This window comes from Prionailurus bengalensis, chromosome B3 (genome assembly GCF_016509475.1).
Source record: "Prionailurus bengalensis isolate Pbe53 chromosome B3, Fcat_Pben_1.1_paternal_pri, whole genome shotgun sequence".
NCBI classification, from domain to species: Eukaryota; Metazoa; Chordata; class Mammalia; order Carnivora; family Felidae; genus Prionailurus; species Prionailurus bengalensis.
Window position 1 is genome coordinate 127,930,626 of NC_057355.1, and position 23,196 is coordinate 127,953,821.

Below are 23,196 nucleotides of genomic sequence, written 5' to 3' on the forward strand. Positions count from 1 at the left end.
TGAATGTTATTCAGTTGCATATATACATATATAGTATGTATATATAAAATAAAGCATTCAAATACTCCTAATGGTGGCCATGCTGGTTGTTTTCAAACTTTTCTATTACAAACTTATGCATATTTGCTATATACAGAATAATATATAATTTTGTACATGTGTGCTTTCTTGCACATGGAGGAATATTTATAGGGTTAATGTGACAAGGTGATACCTTGCCAAACTGCCTTCCATACATGTTGCACGCATTTGAACTACTATCTGAAATGCATGGAGTGCTGGTTTCCCCTAGCACAAATGGTTAAACAAAGTACATTTCCAAACTTGGATCTTTGGCAATCTCCTAGGTTAAACAGATATATTTATGTAGTCTTAATTTGCATTTTTCTCATAGTGAGAGCAGTTGAGCATCCTTTCATAAAGAGGCATTTATATTTTACCTTCTGTGAACTATCTATTCAATAGGTTGTCATTTTTCTTTTGAGTTGTTTCTCTTTTTCTTACATACTTTTAGGATCACTTTATGTATCAGTGATATATTCCTACTGTGAAATGAGTTTCAAATACTTTTCACAATTTAACTTTTACTTTTGATTTTGTTTATAGTATTTTTATGTCAAGTAGAGTTTTCATGTTATTATTTATACAATTACATGTATCAATGATTTCTTTAGGTTTTTCATATTAAAGTGTAATAACAAGTGTTTTCATATAAATATAAAGGAATAAACATCCATTCATGATAAAAACCCTCTGCGGAGTGGGCTTCGAGGGAACATACCTCAACATAATAAAGGTCTTATATGAAAAACCCATACCCACCATCATACTCCGTGGTGAAAAACAGAGCTTTTCTCCTAAGGTTAGGAACAAGATAAGATGCCCAATCTCATCACTTTTATTCAATATAGTATTGGAAGTTCTAGCCCCAGCAATTAGACAACATAAATAAAAGGCATCCAAATTGGTAAGAAAGAAGTAAAACTTTTACTATTTGCAGATGACATGATACTATATATAGAAAACCCTAAAGACTCCACCAAAAAACTGCTAGAATTGATAAATGAATTCAGTGAAGTTGTAGGATACAAAATCAGTGTACAGAAATCTGTTGCATTCTTGTACACTAATAATGAAGCAGCAGAAAGTGAAATTAAGAAAACAGTCTCATTTATAATTCCACCAAAAATGATAAAATATCCAGGAATAAACTTAATCAAAGAGGTGAAATATCTGTACTCTGAACATTCTAAAATATTGATGAAAGAAACTGAAGATGACACAAAGAAATGGAAAGAATCCCATGCTCATGGATTGGAATAACAAATATTGTTAAAATGTCTATACCACCCAAAACAATCTACATATTTAACGCAATCCCTATCAATATACCACCAGCATTTTTCACAGAGCTAGAACAAACCATCCTAAAATTTGTGTGGAACCACAAAAGACCTGGAATAGCCAAAAGCAGTCTTGAAAAAGAAAACAAAACTTGGAGGTATCATAATTCCAGCTTCAAGTTGTATTAAAAAGCAGTAGTAATTAAAACAGTAAGATACTGGCATAAAAGTGGACACATAGATAGATCAATGGAATCGAACAGAAAACCCAGAAATAAACCCACAGTTATATGGTCAATTAATCTTTGACAAAGGAGGAATGAATATCCAATGGAAAAAAGACAATCTCTTCAACAAATGGTTTTGGGAAGACTGGACAGTTATATGTGAAAGAATGAACTGGACCACTTTCTTTCACTATATACAGAAATAAAGGCAAACAGATTTTTCAACTTGCCAAAAATGCCACATAGAACCAGGGCCAGGGGGAGTGGACCAGAGGCCTGGGATGGTTGGAATCATCCTTTCTAGAATTGATCCCTAGACAGGAGCTGTGGCTCTGTTTGTAGTGCTGAGATGTGTAACTTTCTTTTTCCCACCTCTTCTAAACTCATTTGTCTTCCTTCCTTTTTATTCTGTGAACTTCCTATATCTTTCAGATAAAATTCCATTTAGATTAATTTAGCCAGAATCGGTTTCTTTACAATGCAGTATTAAATATTATCTCTGGTTTACACAGCTAGAAGCATCCCATGCTATATCACTGAACAACAAAATGTGTATTCAAACTGATGGAAACTTAGCTTGAAGTTTAAAAGAGGTGATTTACAAGTAAATCATATCTGATTTAGACATCTCCTCTACAGGAAACTGCTCTGAACTCAAGGTCTCTAATTCTGTTATAGGATTTGCTCTGGTTCTATTTTATTGAATGAATACTCTTGAAGAATATTACCATAATTATTTTTGTTAAGAAATATGTATTTTTTGTCAAGACAACTAATTGCTCAGAAATATTGTATTGAAAACCTTCCAAGCAAGTTTTATTTGTTTCTGTTGTCATTTTTGGGTCCTGATAATAATCTTAGACATTTGACTGGAGGTGGGCTTCATTAGTGGTTTTAATATATATATATATATATATATATATATATATATATATATTTTGCCATATCTTCATCTGCTATTTCCAGCATTATTATTCAGTAAGGGCCAATCATAGGCATTCTATTTTGAGTGAAGTCAGAATCCCATTAATTTGTTACTTGATACTTGTTAATTTGATACTTTATTTTCTGCAACCTGGTGATACTTTAGAAGTCATTGTTACCTCATTTTCAAAATGAGGTCCAATGAATTTTCTCTGCTTCAAAAATTGCAAAAAAAAAAAATCTAATTGGTTTAATAGCACCTGGTTTTAAATTACTAGCCTGGCTTGAGGTTAAGTGCTTCTGGTCCCCAAGAGACCTATCTGTGTGCTTCCCTTTAGTTAGGACCCCTCTATGTGCCCATAAGTAAGAGACCCCGTGATGAGACAGGAACTTCCTGTCCTTAAGGAGCAAGAGACCCCCGTAGTGAGACAGGAACTTCCTGTCCTTAAGGAGCAGTTTGCAGTAGATCCCCCACTCTTGCTTTTCTTAGCATTGCCCTAGGTCATTGGGTTTTGATTCTGTATTAAAATTCAGTTATGCAAATATTTTGAAAAGCCTACCAACTAAAGGTGTGAGGAAATAGCTGGGCAAGTTTTCTCCCAAAACATTGGCTGATGTCTTATGTGGGACAAATGGTCTAGATGATATGGTCCTGTTGACTTCTCCTGAAGGTGTCTTTTTCTCCACCTTCTAACATGTAATTACTGTCAAGTGTGTTAACAGGAAGTTAAAAAGATGACAGAATAGAAAAAAGGCCAACCAGACGCCAACCTATAGAAATGATGTTAATTTTTACTTATGTTACATGCGCATTTGAGGATTCTAGATGGCAGTTCTTGAAGTCAGCCCTTTAAGTGTTGCTTGGAGCTCTGGTATGTAGAGGTGTCTATAGTAGAGATCAGAATCATCAGGGGCCAAGTTTCATTCTAAACAGAAACAAACTATTGTGCTCGACATTGGGCTGTAGAACCAACCTCATCCAGTTTTGAAAGCTTTCAAGGTGAATTGTCTGCCTCTCTGTAATTGAAGAACAACTTGCTAATTAAGAGGACAATTTAGTGCTCCTGAAATGATAACTGGAGGGCAGGCAAAATAAAAACCCTGCATAAAGCCTCATAGGTCACAACTCTACAAGTTAATAATTGTTTCTTAATTCCTTTGAGCCTCCATTTTCTCATCTGTAAAGTGGAGAATCCGGTCTACTCTGCAGGATAAGTGAAACATTTGTAAAATGCCTAAATTTCCTTCTGGCTCATTGATGTGCTTGCAGATATTTTCCCCACACAGTCTCACAGTTTTAAAAAAAGGAAATAAATAATCTACTACAAATATTCAGCCATATTAAAATAGGTCCTCTTGGTAATAGTCTTAAAATTTTAAATCTTTTACTGAGGATGGCCTTTCAAATTTTAGAAAACCCCCAACCCTAGCCACTTACTGAATTAAGGAGCATTCTAGTCTTATGAAGATATATAGATGGATGAAAGTCAAAATAAAAAATGATCATGGAACTCGATAAGTATATTATTAACTTGTCAGTCTTTAAAGAGAACCGTGTTTGCATATTTTTTTGGCCTGTCAGATACAATTTTTTCTGTGGAAATAATTTGTAATTTGCTTGTAAAGCAGACATGAGTCTGCAAACTCCTGTTTTGCTTTTGTACTAAAGTTGGATTTAGAAAATATAATGATTTGAATTATTCAACACCACAGAGGTTCTCAGATCTTCACAATTGTTATAACCCAAAGACCCAAGCAGAGTGAAATGAGACCTCAGACTTCAAAGAAATTAAAAAGATAAGTCACAAATCTGTTATGGACAGATAACAGAAAAAGAGTAGGATCAACATGTGATAGCTGGTATGTGGCAAGACAGAATCTGAGAAATGAGTTCCTCAAAATGAAAGATGAAAAATGTGATATATTTTATAGTTACCTATTTTTTGCTTTGAAGATTGGATGGGGAAAGCTACCATCATCTTTGTTATATTAGGATGCAAGAAGTAGATATTCATCTATAAGTCGATTCAACCATTCCTTTAGCAATGATAATAAGAGGTGCTGCTGACAAATGGTTAAGAATGCAAGCTCTTGAATGAGGGGAAAAAAGCTGTATTTAAAGTTGTTTCCTCCCTTTATTACATTAGATGAACATGACTTCCTATATTTGTTTCAGTTTTCCTATCTGCAAATTGAGGATGCCTACCTCATAAGGAACCATCTTCCTATGATTAAGTGAAAAAGATAAATAAAACATTTAAAGTGCTTTTAGTTCAGTGCTTGGTATACGGTAGGAGGTAAGTAATTAAATAATTGTTACTGTTTATTGAGTTTTTCCTGTGTAGTAGGTATAGTATCTAATATATTAAATGACTTGTGTCATTTAACTTTTACATCTTTGGCTTGCTAAAAAAACTAATTAATCTTTTATTTTAAAGATAGGGAACCCAAGGCCCAGAGAATTTACATGATTTGCCCAAGTTTACAGAAGTGGTAGGTCCTTGAATTGAACCCAGAGCTTTCTGACCTTCAAGTCTCAGTGCTGTCATTTCTGTTGTTTTCCTCATGACCTTGCTACTCTTCTGTCCTGCATCTCTCAGTTTAAAGACTTAATTGCTTTCTGTGCAGCCATTATTACAAATCATTTAAAACTACTTTATGATACTGTTCTCTGGAGTTTTCTACATGTTTATTCTTCTCCTCCAGACACTTCACTGATTTCCCTAAAGAAAGAAAATGGGTCATAAAATATTTACATTGCCATTTCACCTAGGACAGAACTAACACAGGGGTGCATTATTACAGCAGCTAAATAAATAGCAAAGTAATACAGCATAGGCTATATTTTGCTACACTGTAATTCAGGTTAGAGGTTACATTTAGTACATCTTTCAGTTTTCGGTGTCTAGACTAAATGAATGAGGAAACAATTCCAATTTAGATGAGGAAATAACCAAACATAATCATAAAGGATATTACTTTATTACAAGACTTTCTAATAAATGAGTTTTTTAAATAAAATGTTTCTCCCCATTTATAATTTCCTCACTTTTCCAGTAATTGACTTATAACTATATGTAACTGAAACTTCTGGAAATGGAAGAAAACCCTTGCCTCAACCAATACCTGTTCAAGTCTAGTCATTCTGACTTACAGTGAGATTGATTAATTTCTTATGTTGTAGTTTTCTTTCTACATTGAAGCTGACTGTATAAAGCTGTTGCAATGAAAATAGAGTAAGCAGAGCCTTTGACCTAACCACCTCAGTTTCAGATTTGCGTTCTATCACTTGCTTGATGCTGTTCTTTCTTGTTGAGAACTGTCTGAATGATTAGACTCTATTTTGGAGAGAGCTGGGTGCCTAGATCATCTACCCTGGCAAAGAGCCACAGTAAAAATACATAAATTCATGATATGTGTGTGTGTGTGTGTGTGTGTGTGTGTGTGTGTGAAGTTCTCTTTAAACAGCTACTTTCCAATCAATTAATCAATAACCATTTATTAGTACATGCTCTATATCAAACACTACTAAAGTATTATTGGAGATACAAATTTATAGCATAGTTCTTGGAGTATATACTTACACTAAAGATGCTAAAAATGAATAATAAAATACATAAAGACTTAATAAATATCATGATTTTTAAACATAAGCCATAGCATTTAGTATGATTAATTTCCTAATGCATTGTGTCAACAATAACTTCAATAGGTGTTCAGAAAAGGAGAGATCATTTTTGGCAAGGGGTTTTACAGAGAAGATCTGAGTTTTTTTGCCCTTGGCCTTGGCCATGGCCACTTCTTTCTAGAGGTTGCTGGTAATCTCAGATGCTATTTCCATTACAAACCTGCTTCACTTGAACTCTTCTAATCTCCTATTGTCTCTCCTAGTCTTCTCTGCCTACTCCCATGTGACATTTTGGACCTTCTCTAGCTCCCCAGAATTGGGACTACCAGTGATAGGCTGGTTGTGCTTTGCACAGTAACCATTCTACATGAGCATTGTGGATTTATCTCAGGTGGATGTTTTTTCTGCTTCTTACTCTAGATTATATGCTTCCCTTTTGAAAATGTAATTAATTCACTGTCCCTGGGTTAAACAGTTCTGGGATCAGGAATATTTTATGGCCATGTCTTAAACCATACTGAGACCAAGTAAAATTAACTTAGCTGCTTGATTCTGGAAGTATCTGCTTCTCAAAGATTAGGCTGAATCTACTAATGAGTTTACCATTCAAGACTGTGACTAACAACTTTTTCATGAAACATTGCTTTTCTTTTTTTTATGTATGTATGTTTATTTATTTATTGTGTGTGTGTGTGTGTGTGTGTGAGAGAGAGAGAGAGAGAGAGAGAGAGAGAGAGAGAGAGAGAGAGAATAAGTGGGGGAAGGGCACAGTGAGAGAGAGAGAGACAGAATCCCAAGCAGACTCCACTCTCAGTGTGGATGGAGCCCAATGCGGAGCTTGATCTCACAACCGTGAGTTCATGACCTGAGCCAAAATCAAGGTGCTTTTCAAGACTCTCATCCTGCTTTGTCCACCAGTAAATTTTACTCAATTCCATCTCTTCTCCTACTTTCCAAGTGCATGTTAAATTAATTCAGCTTAGGCTCAAAAACCCTATACACATCCTTCCCTATTTTTTTCACTTTTGGGATACCAGTAAGACTCTGCTAAATTGGTGTTCTCGGTTACTACAGTAAACCTAATAAACTTAGCTTTTGGGGTGAGTCAGTAGTCAGTACCTTCTAAATGGGGTTTTCTCTCTAATCCTGTGACCTCTTCAACCTAATATGATCTCAGGTAGCATTGTAACCAAACAGTTTGTGCAGTAAAAATTCTAATGATCATAGGTGATCACATTCTAAAAGGCAATGCAGAGGAAAGAGAAGGAAAGAGAAAGAACGATGATAAGGAAACTGTAAAACCTGTAAGTAACTGTAGATTCTGGTTTTAAGAATGGATTATTTAGTTCTGAGTTCTGCAATTACAGGATTCCATAAGTACCTGAGTATTTTTCCTCTTTAATATTAACTTTAGTAATCACTACACTGTGCACCAGGCATGAATCTAAGGGTCTTGTACATATCATTTTATTCTATTGTTAAAACAAACCTTTAAGGCTCCCTCCCCCCCCCCCGCCCCCCGCTTCATTTTATGGTAAAGAAAACTAAGTCACAGAGAGATTAAGTTTACATGTCATTAGGTACAAAGTTTGTAATTTGCATGGCAAGGAATAAAATCTAGGTGATGTCACAGCAGATATGAGACTTTAAGCCTCTATGCTGTACTTCCTTCTTGAAATATATGAAGTTCTGGTTTATCTTAAAGTGGTATATGGGCACATTGATTGTGACCGCGTTTGAAACATTAACCAGAAGGGTAGTAGGTGATTGATTTTTCTTATATTATAAATTTAAACACAATTTAATAGCTCCCACTGTTATCAATTGTGCATTCTAATTTCTTGTATGAGAGTTTTATGTAAAATGTATGAGCATCATTTGTTTGAAAATTCTGAATATCTACATGTATTAATACCATTTAACATTTTGTTTTCAAACTTTTATGTCAAGTTTGAGTGGTTTAAGATGCAAATAATACATAATATATGTATATATAATTAAAACTCTTGATTATAGTATGACTATAAAATGCTTATTTTTAAAAACAAGGATAAATTGTGTAATAAAAATGACTAGAATAAACATAGCAAGATTATTTTTGTCACCCTGTCCTCATTTCCAAGGTTACTCTCCCTGATGTTATGATTCTAATTGTCTTTATGTTTATATTACAAGACATGGTGGATTGAAAAAATAAGCCATAGCTCTGATTAAAATTTGAGAGGATGGCTTATAATTACTATTACTGAAGTGTGAAAATATGTACACAGTATGCTCTTCATTTAACATATACAATTGTATTTCTGAAGTATAAATATTTTATGATATTAAAAAAATGAATTATAATTTATCTTTCAACTTAAATGGTAAGAGCAGAATAATCCATTTTAGGAGCAAGAATGTAACCTATGTTCATAAGACAATGCTTATGTCCTCTTCTCTGTGTTATTATAATACTTCCTGCCTCCCTTGCCTCTACTTCTAACTTTCTATCTACACTGATGACAAACTAATTTTCTTAAAATGTAAAAACAGTCTGGGGCGCCTGGGTGGCTCAGTTGAGTGTCCGACTTCGGCTCAGGTCATGATCTCACAGCTTGTGGGTTCAAGCCCTGTGTCGGTCTCTGTGCTGACAGGTCGGAGCCTGCTTCAGATTCTGTGTCTCCCTCTCTCTGTGTCCCTAACCCACTCACATCCTGTCTCTGTCTCTCTCAAAAATAAATAAACGTTAAACATTTTTTTAGATATAAAAACAATCTTAAACCTCTTTATGAACAATCATTCGCTGACAAAAAATGTAAAATTTAAATTTTCTTGCATGACATCCGATGTCCTCCACAATTAGACCATAACTACAAGATACGAAAACCATTCGGGGTTGTTTTGTTTGTCTGAATTAATATATACCTTTGGTGTCCTTGTTCTTTGCTCCTATTATTCCTTTACCTTGGTATTTGTTCTACTCTCTAGTCTGCTAACACTTTTTATCTTCAAGGTCTATTATCATTGAAAGCTCAAAGATATCTGCTTGGTCAAAATTAGGCATTTGGGCTTCCTCAGACTTTTTTATATCTCTTCATTGAGCATGTGATTTGTTTCTGTTTTATTGACCTAGGATATTATTTATATGACTACTATTTACCCTTGAAGATAGGGTAAATAGTAGTCATATACATAAGACTTTGTCTTATATTTAAGACGAGTAACCACAGTGCGTTCGAAAATGAGGTATTGTATCAAAGTTAAATTGTACTGAGTGATGGATTCTCACTTATTAATTAATTCCTAGGATTCTCATTGAATAGTGTGGTATGTGCTGTTTTTAAAAGAATGTCTAAAAAATCTCAAAAGGTTTTCAAATTTTGTACTATAAAAAAGATACCAACACTAAAATGAATTATTTTTAACTTCATTTGAATACAAACATAAGAGAAATTAGAACTTCTCACTTTCTAAAGATAAGTGTAGAAGGAAAAAACATGAAATATTTTTTTAAAGAAAAACATTAATATGAGAAATACAGTGTGACAAGTTTTAGTGTGTATTATAATTTTAGTAAAGAAGGCCAAATATCAAAGTTAGAATATTTACTTATAGGACAATATAAAACAAATTTTATTATGATAAATAAACAAGCATTTAACATAGGTGACAGCAGCTAAAAGATGGGTAAGTTTTAGCAAGATTTAGTTACATGTTATGGATCATGAGCTCTTGAGTAGTTATTTTAAGTATTTAGAACTTATATAAGAAAGTGTATTTAAAATACTTTTGATAATACTAAGGATGTGTACAAAAGTATTGTAACCCTGAAGGAAGCCATAAAAAAAGTACCAGTAATTAATATTTAGAAATTAAATCTGAATTTTGGGTATTTAATATTATAAATAAGTAAAAACCAGGGAATCTAACACAGTGACAGCAACCTAAATCTGTCCTCTAATATCCTTCGAACAGCAAATAAAAAAACCCAGAACATCAAGGAGAACACATAAAACTACCAAAAAAATGTGGTTTGAAAATAACTGGAAGACAAACAAACAAACAAACAAAAACAAAACAAAACAGAAAACAAAACACTGGAAGACAAAAAATGCCCAAACTTTTCATGCAGGTGAAAATAAACAAATACCAAATCCCAGCCAGCAATCTCTCATACCTCATACTCTTGTTGCAATCTTTGTCATGAACAAGGGCAATTTAAGAAAAATTGCAAGGGAAAAGAGAAGAGGGGACCTATCAGCATATCTCAAATTGCTCTTTAACTTCTCCATAAAGATCACTTTTACCTTATATATGAGAATACCAAAAAAAAGGAAAAAAAGAAAGGAAGAAGGAAGGAAGGAAGGAAGGAAGGAAGGAAGGAAGGAAGGAAGAAAGAACAAAAGAAAGAAAGAAAAAGAAAGATTCCCAGCTAGGTCAGAGTTTTGCTTACAGAGCTTAAAACACATGCAATTTGAGGTGGTCGTCTTTCAGATTTATAACTTAAGTGGTAAAAAGTTACGAATAGGTGTCACTTGGAAATTAAATGGTTAAAAGTAAAAGAAATAAATGTGGCAATTTGAGGGCACTGAAAAAAAAAAAGAAACAGAACAAAGAAATGGAGTAAATTTAATTATCTTTCTAGGATCAAACAAAATAATGTAAACTAAACAAATGGAAACTTCCTGTACTTATAGAAGGGAATCTTAGTGAATTAGGAATCTTGTAAAGAACCTCAAATCCACAAAATGAATAGATAGAGACTAAGTAAGAATACAAAAGCTTAAGAAAACATAAAATAAGGAATGATACACCTTTGATAAAATTCACTCATCCAAACTGAATTAAATATATTAAAACTGATTTTATATACTCAGAATGTATTTAGGGAAATTAGAAACCATTTTTAATTACAAATTCAAAATTAAAAAAAATTAAAAAACAGATTGATTGAAACAGGGTTGGCTGGGAAAAAAAACGTAATCACCTCCATGTGAAAGGTAAATTATAAAACAATAATAGACTAAGTGGAATAGATTACAATAGAAAATATAGTAAGAGACATTGAAGAAAGTTAAATATACAACCATGAAAATTAAAGTGAGAAGTGAAACAAATCAGAAATATAGTGGTGAATAATTAATTGATTGAAATAATGTATACAATTGAAAGCCCTGAAGAAGAATAAACAATACATTTAAATATTTAAATCCATAAACCAAGATCATTCCCCAGGTAACAGAAGGCTTGAGTGAATGTATTGAAAGAACATCTGAATAATTGTGAAAAATTAACCAAAAATGATTAACCCCAAGTCATATATATTAATAAAATTATTCAACTCCAATAAGAAAGGAAAAATCTTTAAGGCCTCCAGACCAAATATCCAGTAACTTATTAAGACACAGCTATGAGACTGGAAATGTCATCTCATAACCAGTGAGCACAGCTAACACCAAGATCTTGTCTTCTTAATATCCATTTTCCAATAAAAGAAACCAGGGCTCCTGGAGAAATGGCTGACTCCTTCTTAGGAAAGGACAATATGAGATGAGTCTGGAAAGATCCTGTGGACCCATAAATAAATGCTCAAAAAGTGACCGGAAAGTGTCAAAAGGATGTAGGAAATGCTTTTTTTTCCCTTGCCAAATTGAAGTAACAAGCAACTGGATTTAATGTCCTACCTAAAACAGTAATAACAACAAAACAGAGAATATATGAGATAATGGTTTCAAGACACAGGACATGAGGAGATTAAAACAGTGACCCTGAGAGGGAACAAATGAGGTATGTACTATGATTGCTTCAGCTTACAACTTAAGATGGTTTCCAGGCCATCTTTGAGGTAATGGAAACCTGCAGAGCTTGCAAGATTCCTAGGGTTAAGGATATCCTACTGAGAGTCTAGAGCAATTGAGATGGCTAGAGTTTATGGAGCGGAGTATTGCTGATGGACCCGTTTGAGGGTTGGGGAATGCATTCTGTGTTCTAGTAGTATACAAATGCTCCCCAGTTTTATCTTTCTTTTGAGCTCTTTCTTATCTTCTCTGCTCTTGCATATGGTCTTACATTCAAGCAGGGATGTATACATAACACTCTAGTCTGTCACAAGAATGTATGCATCTTTGCTCATGTCCACAGCCTTCTAGAGCTCTGCAGTTATATGTGAATGTATCAAAGCACACTATGTCTGTCTCATTCCCCAGAGTTTCCTGATCAATTTCAGGCTAGTCTGTCAGTTTCTTGTTTTTCCTCGTCAGGATTGGTGCATTATTGGTCTTTTCCATTCATTTTCCATTGGCATTGCTATGGTTTCCAACACCCAGGGGCATGGAGGTTTTGTGCCCCTTTCGGTGTTAATTGGTTGTCCCAGCATTACTGTGCCCATGTGGAGGTTGGTGAGGAGGATAAAGGGATAGCGTGGAGCAGCCATGAGCTAAAACTGCATTTCAGTGATTTGTTTGAATAAATGCCTCTCAGTTTGTTATTTGCCTTAGTTTCCATTCCTGTTCTTGAAAATCTCATCCAGTGTTATCACTGATTTGTGAAGACTTTTTTGTGTGTTTCTCTCTGTGCCATTCTGTAGTTCTTTTTGTCAGAGTCACTCTTCTTTAGTTCCAGACTATTTGGCTGAAATGGTCACACTGAACCTCTCACACTGTCATTTTTAGTCAGCATTATAATAAAATAATGATGAGAAAACCTGAGAAGCCCTTCGCTAGGAGAAGTCCAACCATTGAATTATTTGTAATAAAGTCTTTATGTATATAGTTTGAGAGGCAGCATATTGATCTGTTTTGTTTTTTCAGTCTCATAGGCAATTCACTTTTTATCTTCAAATCTCAATTTCCTTTTATAAGATAAATATAAATACTTCTTTATAGAAAATAGAGTTATTTGCCTACATTTTTTAAAAGCTTTTTTTTTAAAGCACTTATTTTTGGTCTCTGAAATTCTATGGCCCCAATAGAAAATAGCTAGGATATCAGTTTTCACGATAAATATGGGGAAGAGTAAAATAAACATGGTTGATGTGTAAGCTGTCCCCAACTTATAGGCAGAAAATGGGGCTGAATTCCTATTGTTATATGTGAATGTTAATATTAAAATCAGTGATTAATTTGAGATATGTGTTGGTTATGCATAACTAATTTTAGATGTCAATCACGAAAAAGATTGTACTTGCCAGCAGTCTTTTTATTCAAGATTATTATAAGAGGGGTAAGAAAGTGTGTGAAAAAGCACTTGGATTATATGAGAAAATGTGTGAAAAAGCACTGGGATTATATGTTAGATATGGTGACTTTGAACTGGCAAGAGATAGGCTAATGTGTCTTTTGGATATTGAAACTCCATGCTCCCCAGGCTGGATATTGTGAAACTCAAACATCATTAAGTTGAACAATTTTCCTTCAAATTTTTCCCTAAATGAATTTAATTTCCTTAATTAAAGTGACTAAATATAAAATCATGTGATGGCTAAAAGGTCAAATGCTTGCTCTATTTTAAGAAGTATAAAACTATTCAAATTGAATGATTTATTATAAAGGAAATTAAATTCAATTATTCATTTGAGGAAACTGCAAAAGATTGTCTTTGGTATTTATAGTCACTCTTAAATACTGGCACTTGATACAGAATTGGCCCTAGCATTGGTCTCTGGACTATACATGATGTAATACATGAGCATAATTTGTTCTAGATGCCCAGGACAGGAAAAAAAATTAAGGTTTCCTAATCAGACTCCAAAAGTGGCCATAATGAAAAATAAATAATACTTATGTGTATTTATATTCTCCATAAATTCTCTAAGCACTACTTTCCACAATAAAAAGGAATCATGTCACTAAGCTAAGATGTAATGATGCAATGTAAGCATGAGATACACACAGGATCACTGTAAATCAATGGATAGAATAAGTCATTTTAACAAGCTGTTTCAGTAAACAATCTGCAGTTATTCATTCCTTTGATTGTTTACACATTTATTATTGGGCAATTTGCTACGTACCATTGATAAGAAGTAAATAATACAAGGCTTAAGCTATATATAGTTTAAAGTTGAGATCATTTAGTTTGTGCTTTCTATACATTGACTTTAATGTGCATACTAATTATCTTGGGGTTTGTTAAAATGAAATTCTAATTTAGTAGATCTGGGGTAGGGTCTGAAATTCAGCATTTCTGGCAAGCTCCCAGGTGATGCCAAATCTGCTGGTTCATGAACCACACTGACTAAAGAGCTAGAGAACATCTTCAATGTTCTTACACAAAATATCTCAAAAAAAATCACTTTTAGAATACATGTATTAATGATTGGAAATTTCTCTTTTATACCATAGTCTTAATAAATGAATTTTTTGTGAGATGAAAAAGGATATAATTATCAATAAATTATTCTCGCATGTACTTTTATTTAATTGTGATTGTTTAATATTTGTTTGGTTGTGGTCTTTCCAAGTTTGAAAATGAACTTTATTCATTTTATCTCATACTCATTTTTTAATTCCCCAAACAACTAACTCATTGTTTTATAAATAAGCATTCTTTGAAGAGGTTGAATGCCTATCAAATGCAGAGGAATTTCGTTTGTCAAAAAGGCATGAGGAATCTGACTTAGATCTGGAAATGTTGGAAGGGACATTAAATAAGCCAAGTTTAAAGAAATTATTTTTGTTCTAAAAATAGATTAGTCTAATCTAAGCCATTAAAAAACTAGAAAAAAAAGGTTTTTTTTCTTATTTGAAATAAAAAACATTAAAAAGCTTTAAAAGTGTTGGACATGTATACTCTTTAATGTTTGTCACATGAGTTTCTTATGTTAAGACTGGTATTTTGGTTGAGCATGACTTTCTCTCTCATTGCCTAGACAGTTTTCTTTCTTTTGCTTTTTCTGGGAACATTTTAATAATAGTCTGAATCCAGTCAGTCTTGGCTTTCACTTTTTTCTTTTCTTTTTTTTTTTTAATTTTTTTTTTCAACGTTTATTTATTTTTGGGACAGAGAGAGACAGAGCATGAACGGGGGAGGGGCAGAGAGAGAGGGAGACACAGAATCGGAAACAGGCTCCAGGCTCCCAGAGCCTGACGCGGGGCTCGAACTCACGGACCGCGAGATTGTGACCTGGCTGAAGTCAGACGCTTAACCGACTGCGCCACCCAGGCGCCCCTCTTTTCTTTTCTTTAACGTTTATTTTTGAGAGAGAGAAAGAGAGAGTGTGAGTGGGGGAGGGACAGAGAGAGAAGGAGCCACATAATCCAAAGTAGGCTCAGGGCTCTGAGCTGTCTGCACAGAGCCTGATGCTGGGCTCGAATCCACAAACCAGGAGATAATGACCTGTGCAGAAGTTGGAAGCTTTCCAGCTGAGCCACCCAGGCGCCCCTTGGCTTTCATTTTTAACTCCCATCCCTTTTCTTCTTTCATCTGTCTTGGCTCTTGCCTATAGTTTTTCTACTTCAAATATCACCATGTCATTTATGAACAGATTCACTTCTTTGATTTCATCTTGCTATGAAAGATTAAGATAGCAGAGACGCTGAAGAAAAAAAAAACTAAAAATCAAAACTCCATTAGAATTAGTTTTTCTCTAGGGATTGGTAATCACTTCAAATTGATAATCATTGCAAATCACTAAAAATGTTACTTTTAAACAAGTTGATTATAAACAACAGGAAGTCATGGGGAACCTTCTCTAATGAATGAGTTCACCTTACCTCCCTTCCAACCAAGAGTTGGAGGAGCTATGGGGACAGCATCCCTTTCCTGGCTGATTAAAAGGCTGACTGTATGTAAGCCCCCCCTTAAGATCCCTATGAAGGAGGCAGGTGCAGGCTCAAAAAATGCAAAATATCACAACCAGGAGTAGAGTAAGGGATACTGAGAGAAGTAATTTTTTTTCTTTGGGAAAAGGATGGAGGAGCGTCATGTGAAAAATAAATACACTTTCATAGAATTTGGTACTGAAATTATTTGTGTTAAATTGTCAATAGAGTCTAATTAATTTAGACAGATGTAATTAAATTTTTGTGGTTCAGTATGCAAGATGAATGGTACATGAGGATATCCAGAGGATAGGAAATGGGTCAGAAGGGAAGAGAGAACCTACCTGTTTTGGGGAGGATATTTGGTCTATCAGGCAAAAGGGCATTTTTCATTCTTTGTGTACATCCAACAGGGCATTAAAAAATCTAGGATTATATGAAAACTCTGCTTGGTTTAATAAAGTTCTAACACATACTGGTAGAAGGACATATACAGAGAGAAATTATTCTGTCAATCATCAAAATATGTAATGCTATTATCTTTAAATGAGAAGAGTAGATGGAGGGGTCAGGTCATGGCGAGCAATTTGTGTTACTGTTGATGCAATAAATGATAAAGGCTTGTAAGAAAAATGTAACTGATGTTTCAGGTAAAAGCAATTTGTTTTCTTTCTCTGTGAAAAGTACACATAGTGATTAGGCCAATATGACAGAATTAGGAGGTCAGGAATTAGCTTGCTTCAAATGTCTGCAGGTTCATTAAGGTGACATTAACTAGTATATAACAGGCCAAATATGTGAAGCCTTTATTCACATATGAAAATATCTGTATGAATGTTATTCAGTTTCATACTACTCACTGTTCTTTGGGTTAGGCAGAATTCTGAGCTGGTTCACAGAATTCCTCCCCTGCTTCTATGTAATCCTTTCCCCTTGAGTGAGGATAGGACTGTGAATATGATGAATTTCACACCCATAATTAGCCTATGTTACATATGAAATGAAGGGATTTTGCTTATATAATTATGGTCCCAATTCAATTGATTGTGGGTCAGTCAAAACTGAGCTATTCTAGGTGGGCCAGAACTAAACAAATGAGCCTTTCAAAAAGGCTGGGCTCTTCTCAAAGTCAGAGATTTGAAGCATGAGAGAAATTCTCCTGGTGGCATGGTGAGAGGATCTATAGAGGAGGTCATGTGGTAAGGAGCTGTAGGCAGTGTCTGGAAGCTGAGAGTGATCCCCAACCAACAGCAAACAAGAAAAATGGAACCTTGGTCCTACAACTGCAAGGAATTAAATACTGACAACAACCAGAGTGAGCTTCATGAGAACATTGAGCCTCCTAGGAGATGCTAGCCAGGCCAGTATATTGATTTCAACCCTGTAAAGCCCTGAGCAAGAAGCCAGTTAATACACGCCAGACTCCTGACTTACAGAATCTATGAGATAATCAATGAGTGTTTTTGCTAAGCTTCAAAATAGTGCCACCATTTTGGAAGAAAGTTTAGCAGTGTCTTAAAAAGCTGAACATAGTCTTAACATACAATCCACCAATTGCACTCCTTGGTATTTACCCAGTTAATTTGAAATGTTATGTCCACACAAAAATTTGTATGCAAATATTCATATTATATTTATTCATAATTGCTAAAAAGTGGTACATCCATATGATGGACTATTTTTCCACAATAAGAATAAACTAGCTATCAAGCCAGGAAAAGATATGAAAACATCTTAAGAGCATATTCGAAAATGCAAGAAGCCAATCTGAAAAGGCTGCATACTGTTTATGATTCCAAATATATGAGATTTTGGAAAAGGCCACAGTCCAGTGAGAGTAAAAAAATAAATAAATAAATAAAATAAATCAGTGGTTGCTACAGATTTAGAGGAGGGGGGGAAAGATGAATAGGTGAAGCAGAAGGGATTCTTATAGTAGTGAAATTTTTCTGTGTGTTACTATAATGATGGATATAGGACATTATGCATTTGTCAAAACCCAAAGGTAGAACTGCACAACACAAACAATGAACCTGAACTTAAGCTATAGGCTTTAGTTAATAATAATGTCTTAATATTGATTGATCAGTTGTTACAAATGCGCCACATCAATGCAAGATGTTAATAATAGAAATTATGTACATACGGGAGGTATTTGGGAACTGTATTATCTGTACTATATGCTCAGTTTTGCTGTACATTTTCAAACTGTAGAAAAACAGTCTATTTACTTTAAATGAAAAGTAGCAGCTTCAATGTAAGTGAATTTTGGCCTCAGCAAGAAGGCATGGTGAGTATAAGGCATTCTGAAGGTAGGGTTCTTGTTATCCAACTCTGAAATTTTTGACATACAGGAAACTGAGACCCATGTCTCAAAATAGTCTTATTTCTCAGGAAAAGCAAGAAAAAATGGGTTTCTGTATATAATCCCCTGAGTTTAAAATGTTGGAAATAAATTCATTAAAAAAAAATTTAAACATTATTTTGGAGCTAGATTTGGACCCAAAGCAGATAACTTCTACCTTTGATTATAGAAGATTCACTGGTTGGTAAAATGGCAAAAATTAACAAATGGCTGTGGCAGATTTCATTTTCTTTGGTTCTCTCAACAAATGAAAATTCAGTAAATCAGTGTATCACGTATCTGTTGTGTCTTATGCAGGCCAATTCCCTATAAGTTGATCACTGTTGAATCAATGATCCAGGGATGCTGTCTAGGATCATTCCTTTTTGGGTTGCTCTAAAAAATCTAATTTAGTAGCAGTGAACTCTTTTCCTAAGTACAGGAAATGCTCTTCCTCTGTCACAGGAGTTACAGATTATACCATTAAAAAAGATATGTTGCAGCTGCGTTGGTCAAATAGTAGGTATACTGCAGACTAAGGAGACATTTCCAGAATGAATGGTGGCCTTTAAATCCCTTGATGTCCATCTTATAATCAGTTAAGCAATAGTGCTATAGTGTGGCCTACTAACTGTATTTTTCTGGCCATAGAGCTAATAAGAGGATTAATAAAAAAAGCCAAATTGCAGACTGCTTTTAAAGAAGTGAAATTTTCAGTCACATAAAAGAATTGCAAAAAGTAAAGCAAAGCAGTGCCTAAGTGAGATTCTTAGCTCATTAGCTGTTGTGGACAGGAAAACATGAATTATAGAAGGTCATGCACTGTAACTTGTGTAATTACAATAGATGATTCTTAGAATTTTGAAAATATACTGTATTTGGTTATGCTTTAAATATGTACTTTTCTGTTAGATACAGTTAACCCTAAATTAATATATACCATATGGTACCTAAAAAATGTTGATTGAGCATTTAAAGTGAAAAATAACTGGATGAGATTTATAGATAATGCAGTAATCTGATTTGGTGCTTTCTCTCAAGGAACTTACATTTTACAGAAGAGACAGTTATGTGCAGTATTAGGACAGAAGCTGAGGGAAAAAATTGCTTTGGGGACCCTGAAGGTGGAAGAACTAATCTCAAAGAGAGATGAGAGGAGGCTTTCTTAGGACGAGGTAGCATTTGAGCCTCAGTAAAAATGGAGGGGGTTCTAATAGATGAGATGGGTTGTAACCATAAACAATGGTATAGAGTTTGGAAAATCTAGATGAAGTTTGTGTCCTAGAGAGATAATGTGTTTGGTGAAGAAGGGAAGGTTCAGTCGGTCACAGAAGAAACACTGAGATGTTAATGTTGTTTCAAGTGGCCCTCTGTTATAAAATAAATTCAAAATTTTTAGCGTAAAATTATGCTGTCATCCCTGACACCTGCCAGATTTAATTTAGGCCTTTATGTATTTATGTATATTTCCAAAGATGCTGGCATAACTAAATGTACATCACAGATATTAACAGAGAAGCTTCATGAATATGAACTAAGATTATGCTTTAAGGGAAATCCTGGGTATGGGACTATCATAAGATTTTGAATAGCATATAGTCACTAAAATCTAACTGAAAAAAAAAAAAAGAACTTGTTATTTTCAGGTGCACAAAAATCCTAGGGAATCATCTCATCAGAATCATTAAGAAAGTCCTATCTATACCAGAAGCTCAGGACCACAAAACTGGACCCCAATAGATAGAGTGAAAAGTTCCTTGATCAGTCTGTACATTAATCAGATGTACACACATTTATATACCGTGAAGATTGTATTAGTGTCCCTCCTTCCTCACTATTGTGGCACTTAGCTACTAAAATCAGTGTTAGGCCAAACAAAAAAAGTGCTTCTAGATGCACATCAAAAAACGTTTAGTAGGCCAGCAGATGAGATTTGTAATGAGTAGATTCTGAGAAATAAAATGGATGCAGGTAAAGTTCCTAAAACTCAGAATTTTCTATTTAAATTTCTCACATGTGTGTTATACTATCTGCATATAGTTAAATGACACCTATTAAAATGTCACTGAAGTTAGTGGTAGCATCAGGATAAATGTATTACTTGATTTATATATTTATTTTATAATAATGTATATAAGCAATATATGTTTATTACCACACTCTGATAAATGCAAAAAGGTACAAGGAAAGAATCAAGAGATTATTTAGAATTCTACTACTCTAAAATAACCAGTATTAAAATTTAAATTTCGTAATTTTCGACATTCATTGATGCCACAATACAAAAAGAAGGATGGGTAGCAGGAAGGATATGTGGACACAAAAATAATTGTAAGAATTGGATCAGATTTTACCTATTATTGTTACAGTACCATATACTTTACTAAGTTAATTTGAATTTAACCAAAGAAAAAAGAAGCTAAATCAAAATGGAAAAAGTTACCAAACTGCAAGATTAGGGTTTCATGACACAATATAGTTGTTGAAAGATCCTTCCAGAAAAAAAAAAAGATTAAAAGATTTGAAAGATTATTAAAAACTTAGGAGTATTTTCATTTTAATTGAATATTCATTATACAGTATTAATAAATGCCCTGACATAAAGATCTTTTAATTTGCTTTTTTTATACTTACTCCCACCTCATTTCCTTTCTACCTACCCATTTTTAATACAGATACTATTTTTTGTTTTGTCAGAGATTTTAATATTTATATTTATTCTTTAACCACATTTTCTTAGCTGTTTAATCTTAATTTTTGTATTTAATTAATTTGAGGTTTACCATTGTGCATCATTTTTCAATTATTTATTTCAGTTCATCTCTTTTTAACTTGATTTCATCTTCATTTGGCTTTCTTTTCCTTTCCTTTCCTTCCCTTCCCTTCCCTTCCCTTCCCTTCCCTTCCCTTCCCTTCTCTTCCCTTCCCTTCCCTTCCCTGTTCATATGACCCCAATGGAGTAAATCCTCACTTTTATTATCTGAAATGTCTGGTTATTGCCTTTCTCTTTTGAGTTTTTTGTAATGTTTATTTATTTTTAAGAGAGAGAGAGCAGGGTGGGGGAGCAGAGAGAGAAGGGGACAGAGGATCTGAAGCAGGTTCTGTGCTGACAACCTGATGTGGGGCTTAAACTCATGAACCCTGAGATCATGACCAGAGCCAAAGTCTTATGCTTAACCAACTGAGCCACCAAGGCACCCCTATTGCTTTTCTCTTTTAAAGGGAACCTGGCTGGGTATATTTGTGGATAATACCATTTCCCCCTCACCAGTCTTTGGAGGCATTGAACCACTGTGTTCTGACCACAGAACAGATGTTTGAAGGTAGTCTAATTTTTTTCCTTATGGGTGACTTGATTTTCCAACAGGAGGCCTGCACAATACATGCTTCCTTTGTGAATTTCAATGTTAACCAGGGTTTACCTCAATGTCAAAGTAATGTCCTAGAGTATGGCACTCCTTTTTAGATACAAAGTCTGTTTTCTCTTCCTTGGTTCCTACCTGCTCTTTTTTTTTTATATTTACTTCTGAAGTTAAACAGCTATGGGATGTTTTGATATTGACTGTTTTGAATTATTTTTTGTTATCATATGTATAACCTATGCTTTCACCATATAGACTCAATTACTTAATGTCGTAACACTATTTCTGTATTCTATTTCTGAATAACTTATCTCTTAATATTGTATTGGTTGGCTAGATTTGCCATAATAAAATACCACAGGCTGGGTGGCTTAAACCTGTTAGAAACTTATTTTCTCATAGGTCTGGTGACTAGAAAACCCAAGACCAAGGACCAGCAGGCTGCAGTTTCTAATAGGGGTTTTCTTCTTGGCTTGCAGACGGATGCCTTCTCACTGTGCCTCACATGGTAGAATGAAAGGGCAAGCAAGCTTTTCATAAGGGCACTAGTCCCATCACAGAGGCTCCAACCTTATGGCTTCATCTAAACTTAATCAGCTCCCAAAGACCCCATCTCCAGATACCATCACATTGAGGTTTAGGGCTTAAATATGAATTTTAGGGGGACACGAACATTCAGTCCATAACAAGTATATTGAGCCCTCAATTTCAGGGTACAAGTGAAGTATAGGTTACATTGTTTTATATGGTATTTATATTTATCATCTTCTTCCTAATTACTTTATTCTTTTTTTCTTTATCCCTTTACAGCGATTGTCTCAAGCTTTTCTTTCATGCCATTAATTTGATTTCTCTCCATGTCTGTTTTGTTTTTTGTTTTTTTTTCCCAGTGTGTTTATTAGATTTATGTTTTTGCTCAATACATTCCCTTAGCTCTACTTTCTTTTTTATCATTATACTTTTTCATGCATAATTTTTCTTTTTATATATATTTCATTGAATGCAAATTGTCACCAATGTCTAATCCAATTCCGGTATTGCAGGGAGCTCCTTTGCAGAATTTGTTTCTGTTCCTTTGGTTGTGTTTGTTCCAGGCAAGGTTTGAAGAGTTGCCAGCTCATTTATTTTTCATCTTGTTCTTAATGTGAGTTGCTGAGTTCAGATTAACTACGTGTTCTGACAAAGTTTTAGCAATTGTTTTTGACTCCTCATCTAGCTAGTCTGGCTGGACCAATAGATATGGTCCTGGTTTTCCAAGTTTGTGACATAATATCATTTTCCTTTCTTTATTAGATTGTTACTGATGAAATCATGGATTTTTAGAATATTTTAACTTTTTCCTTCTCTGCTTACTTATGAACTGAAGGAGATCCCATTTGTGAGTCAGCTTTATTTTTTTTTAAATCTTTACCCAGCATCTCCAAGGCCATGGAACTAAAGAGCAGTTATTGCGGGGACAAAATTTTCCAATAGAAGACTCCAAGAGAGAGCAAGAAGAAAAATCTTATATATGGAGGTAAGTTAATGATGCTTACGAGAAAGAAATAAATTCAAGTTCTTTTTAAAGAACTTGGTATGAAGAGCGGAGTTTGCATTTTACCTAGATGCATTCTGCAGACTTTAGA